We start from the raw sequence: 5,980 nt of genomic DNA on the forward strand, positions 1-5,980 counted from the left end.
ACTGGGGCATTGACCTTTCCGGATTCTTCAGGCCGAATGGGGTGTGAGGTGTGGCAGTTTGGGGTATGCCTTCAGGTGATCTATCTAAAAGAATACAAAGTTGCATCTGTGGTTTATTCCCGTAACTCATATGGAGGAAGGAAAGGATGTGTCTGGTAAAAGATGTGAGGGAGAAGTAAAGGCAAGGGTTATCAGCATTACACATTGTGTTTTCTTTCTTTTTGGAAGCTTAAGAGCATTTTCCTAAAGATTGCAATACTATGCATTCCTGATAATTGTACGCATTTGCACCTTTTCAACATTCCCTCACCAACACTTGTGGGGTTTCACGTTTTAGATTTTAAAGTTAGTTTATCCTAATGTCAGGGAATAATTTCAATTGCAATTTGCATTTGCTTGTTGAGTAGTAACCTTTTTTGTACATTTATGAGTTAAATAACAGCACAGCTCAACAGTTTAAAAGTGTGTGTGTGTATGTGTGTAGTTTGAAAAAACAAGAGGCAATTCTTTCTTTTTAAAAATTTTTTAAAAATTATTTTTTTACTTTTTGAGATTATAATACAATTACATCATTTCCCCCTTACTGTTCCTTTCTTCAATCTACCCATATACCTTGTTCTTTTTCAAATTCATGACCTCTTTTTCATTCGTTGTTGCTGCATAGATGAACATGAATATATTCACATATGTTCATATATATTTTCTTAACTACTCAAGTACAGCCTGCTCAGTCTGTAAAATGTTACTGTATGTTTGTCTTCAGAGCTGATCAGCTGGTATCAGATAACCAGGTGGTGTGCTTCTCTCCGGAGAAGACAATTTCTCTCACTCTTGGCATTTCTCAATTGCTTGTAGTTTTTTGTTCTTGCTCGTCTCATGTTGAGGTAGTCATGTTGGTGATACTTTATGGGTATAGCTTCCTGGGAGACACAGTTTCACAGTCAACTCCTTATTCATTTGGCTACTACACTCTTTCCTCCCCCTCTTCTCCAGTGATTCCTGAGTCTTAGATGCAGGAATTGTGTTGTAGATGTATCAGTTTGGGCTGGGGTCCATAACTCTTTATCTTGACTGGTTGTGGTCTTAGTGTGGTAATTCTGTCTGTTGCAAAGAGAAGATTCCTTGAAGAAGGGCGAGGACTAGTTATTTGTTGGTATAAAGACAAACATTTAGAATGTAGTTAGGAACTCTACTGCTTTAGTAAAGTGGAAGTCAGAGGTTCTCATCCAAGTTTCATCACTTCACTAGCCATAAGTAGTTGTCTGTTTCCGGTACCAGGAGTGGATTCTCTCTTATTGAACAAATCTAAAGTCCGATTATACAGCTGTTATTTATTGCCACTAACGTTATGTGCCACTATTACCACCCTTAAGGTTATTGTGCCATGTTGGTCACTGTTGTGGTTCATTGGCATCATAGCTGGGTAGGACTGTAATTTAGTTTTTTCCTTTGAAAGCTTTCATGGTAACTTGTGGTATCATAAAAGCTAGTTCCCAGGGAGAGGCATTCAGGTCAGTTCTATATTAGAAGCCTCTGGGCCCTGTGTCTGAAGATCTTGGTTTTCTCCACAATAGAAACTTACTTTTTACCTTTGAAAGTCAACCAAAGCCAATGACAATAGCCTGTCATGCTTTTGTTGTCTCTTAGACATCCCTGACCAACTGTCAGGGTTTCTCATGCCTGGTTTTGTTAGATGGTCTTTGATTCTTGGAGGCAACATCATCAGCCTAGATATAGTCCTGTGTCATTGATTTGGGAATCTTCTCCCTCATCCATGTCCATAATTAGAAGCTTTAGGCATGCCATGGTGTTTCCACATTTCCTGTATGTTCTTTTCAGTGATTTAAATTTTCTTCCATAATCTCCACAAGACAGTGCTTTTTATGAAATGTGTCCCAAAACCCAAACCAGAATAGTATGCACATTTGACCAAGATGGCTTCTCTTTGTTTAGCCTTGAAGTATGTGGCAACTGTGTCTCAACCCATTGGTAGGAGCTCAGATTCACAATCTGGTGAGGCTGACTGATCCTCACAAAGGGGAAGCTAAGAGTTCAGGAAGTATGAGTGTTTGCTCATAAACTTCCTTTAACAGAAAAAAAGAAAAACTACCTTTAATAGCAATTTTCCCATAATTCCTGCCTTTTTATTATACATTTCTTTAATTTTAGCCAACATGTATTAATTGAGAAATCTCAATTAATAGCAAATTATTGCTATGATAAGTAATGGCTGAAGTTTGATTTAAGTCCACCTTTTTAGCAGTGTTCTTTGACCAAACAAGGGACCTGATCTAACCATAATGTGAAGGTTACATCCTGACCAGAAGTTCTATTCTCCTGGTCAGAAGAGTTTTGTTCTAAGAAGCCTTAATAGGTATTATTCTCTACTCTGAAATGGTAACTAACCCTAGAAAGATTTGGGAATCAGATCAGAGATCTTGCCTGCCCCCAAACACTTTTGGCATGTTTGGTCTTTAGCAAGGATGAGGCTGCCAATAAGCCCAGGGACATTTTTTGTATATAAGAAATAAAATAGTTACTTTTCTTTATGATCTTCTTCTTGTTGTTGTTTAGAGTCAGTGTTCCTCTGTGTAGCTCTGGCTGTCCTGGAACTCTCATTCTGTAGTGTCCTTGAACTCAGAGATCCATCTCCCTTTGCCTCCCAAGTTCTGGGATGAAAGACCTGGGCCACCACTGCCTAGCTCTTTCCCCTCCCTTTAGGATTATTTAACCCTGAGCTTCCTAGCCAATTTCTTCCTCCTGTTCTTAATACCCTCCTTCCCCTCTAAAGATGAAACATTATCTACCTTTATGGGACTGCGGTGACAGCTGATCTGGCTTTTCCTACTGGATGGGATCATCAGGCCCAGCAGTCGATCACCCCTCCAGTGGGCCTGTGTAAAAGATGCTAACAGTGCATCAGCAGTTTATTTTGCATAACAGCCAGGTATATGGAGGAAGGAAATCCTTGACTGGTGTCTAGAAAGTGATGATATGAGGAAGAAGTAAAGGCATAGACATTGTTAGCATCATAGGTACCAGGCAGGGAGCTCAGAGAACCCAGAACAGAGAATTTCTTGATGGACTTACAAGAGCATCTACCTATTGGAAGGCTCCTCATTATTCTTTGGTCTCTAAGGCTGGTCTCCACAGTGATGAACCCATGGTTTGCTTTCGAGCCATTTGATAGCTGTTGGGATGGCTAGAATCAGTGCGATTTCTGTCTCGCATGGCCTCTAGAAAGGCAGAGAAGAAATATTTAACATCATTTAATTTTTAGGTTAAAAATTGCCTATCTCTCTGGCTGTAGATGTTGCCATAAGCCAAGGTCAGACATCTTCTTATATCTGGACATCATTGTCCTTATCAAGAAGATATCATAATTGAAAAATAACCTAAAATCCTTAATAACATTTTATATTATATATAATATTTTATTATACACCCCACATATATATGCCTAACATTGGGGAGTCCCATTCCTTGGATAGTTGAACATTTTAGTTTTTGATTACACTTCTCTGCTAGAAATGTTAGACTATAAAGATGGCTGGCCAAAATTAACCTTCCTTCCTTCCTTCCTTCCTTCCTTCCTTCCTTCCTTCCTTCCTTCCTCCCTCCCTCCCTTCCTTCCTTCCTTCCTTCTCATTTGGAACTGTGTGAACATTTAGAACTCTCTCTAGTTGTGGGTCCCTTCATCTGTTCCCGTGGGCTGCAGGAGGAAGATTCTCTCATGATGGTGACTAAATGAGACTCTGGTCTGGGAGTGTAACTGAGTATCATTAGGAGCTACTTTATTGATATTTTTTAGACCAGTACTGTTGGGTTTTACCCCAGGTCTCTGGGCTATCTAGTCTCTGGTTCTTCGTTACACAAACAGTGTTGAGCATGTGTTCCTTGTCATGGAGTGGGCCTTAAGTCAAATCAGACATTTGTTGGTTACTCCAACAAGTTCTGTGCATTGCCCTAACATACATATCTTGCAGAGAGGACAGATTGAAGGTTTTGTGGCTGAGCTGGTGTACATTTCTATTCCAGTAGCCTATAGAGTACCTTCCTGCACCAAAGATACTAGAATGTAGGGATGAAGGTTCCATGTAGGCACAAGCTCCGATTCTTCATGTTCAATGAGCTGTGTGGGTGTTGTCATCATCAAAGTAGTCCCATTGCCAATTTACAGAGAACAACCCATTGTCTTAGTAACAGTGTGGGTTGTTTGGACATTTCCATAGGATCTGCTTTGGCAACAACTCAATTGAATGCCGTGCATTCCTGGTACTGGAAGCTTTGGTGACAAAAGATGGCTAGTTGGGACAGCATCTCCCTGATTATTAGTAGATTTGGATTACCTTCATATAATTTAGGGAGTTTTTTCTGCACTAGGTTTTCATACCATCCCTCGAATGTACCTCAATTCCAGCTGTCTTTCCTTGCATTCCCTCCTTCAACCTTATCTCACCTCCCTCTCCCCACCTGATCCTCCCAGTTATGCCCTCATTTATACCTCCATTAGTCTCCAGTCCACTCACAAAATCTATTCTATTTCCCTCTCTTAAGGAGATTCATGTGTCCCTCCCTAGTCCCTTCTTCAATACCTAACCTCTCTAGGTCTTTAGACTATAGCTTGATTATCATTTATTTGATGGCTAATATTAACATATAAGTAAATGCATACCATATTTATTTTCCCGGATCTGAGTTCCCTCACTCAAGATTTTTTTTTCTAGTTCATCCATTTGCGTGACTATTTCACGATGTCATTTTTTTTATCAGCTGGGTAAAACTCCATTGTGTCAATGTACCACATTTTCTTTACCCACTCTTCTATTGAGGGGCATCTAGGTTTCCAATTTCTGGATTTTATGAATGGACCAGCAATGAATTTGTTTGAACAAGTATCCTTGTGGTTAGATGAAACATTCTTTGCATATATGCCCAAGAGTGGTATAGCCGGATGTTGAGTTAGATTGATTACCAGCTCTCCGAGGAAACACCATCTTGATTTTCACAGTGGCTGTACACGCTTTCACAGCAATAGGGTTGTGGCCCTCTTGCTCCACATGCTCACGAGCATGAGCTCTCACTTATGTTGTTGATCTTAGCCTTTCTGACAAGTGTAAGATGGAATCTAAGTAATTTCAAGACTCTGGTGGATATCCATTGCTCGGCAGCAGTCCCCAGCAACAGGCCAATGGGTGAGAGACCTGTGGGCAGGCTATATCAACATCCCCCCAATACCCACTGGACTCTATAAAACCTCTGTGACCCACTCCACCACCCAAACCCACCAACCCCATCACACAAGAACTGACAGAAAAAAAAAAGTGGGAAGTAACCCTGGATGCATGGGCCCAGGAGACTACTCTATGGACCAGCAGCAGAGACAGGGATCAACAATTAAATGAGACCTCCTGAAATTGAAAATCTGTAAGGCAGAGGACATGGTCAATAAGACAAAATGGCAGCCTACAGAATGGGAAAAGATCTTCACCAACCCCACATCTGACACAGGGCTGATCTCCAAAACATTAAAATCTCAGGAGACTAGACATCAAAATACCAAATAATTGAAGTAAAAAGTGAAGTACAGTTCTAAACAGAATTCTCAACAGAAGAATCTCAAAAGGTTAAAAAATATTTAAGGAATTGCTCAACATCCTTAGTCATCAGGGAGATGCAAATCAAAGCGACACCATCTTATACCTGTCAGAATGGCTAAGATCAAAAACACCGATAACAGCTTATGTTGGAAAAGATGTGGTGTAAGGGGAACACTCCTCCACTGCTGGAGGGAGTGCAAACTTGTACAGCCACTTTGTAAATAAGTATGGTGAAAATTGGAAATCAATCTACTTCAAGACCCACCTATACAAATCTTGGGCATATATCCAAAGGATACTTAATCATAACACAAGGACACTTGCTCAGTCATGTTCACAGTAGTGTTATTCATGATAGCCATAATCTGGAAAGAACCTGG

This window comes from Alexandromys fortis, unplaced genomic scaffold (genome assembly GCF_014885135.2).
Source record: "Alexandromys fortis isolate MF-2015 unplaced genomic scaffold, M_Fortis_MF-2015_v1.1 scaffold_71, whole genome shotgun sequence".
Lineage (NCBI taxonomy): Eukaryota > Metazoa > Chordata > Mammalia > Rodentia > Cricetidae > Alexandromys > Alexandromys fortis.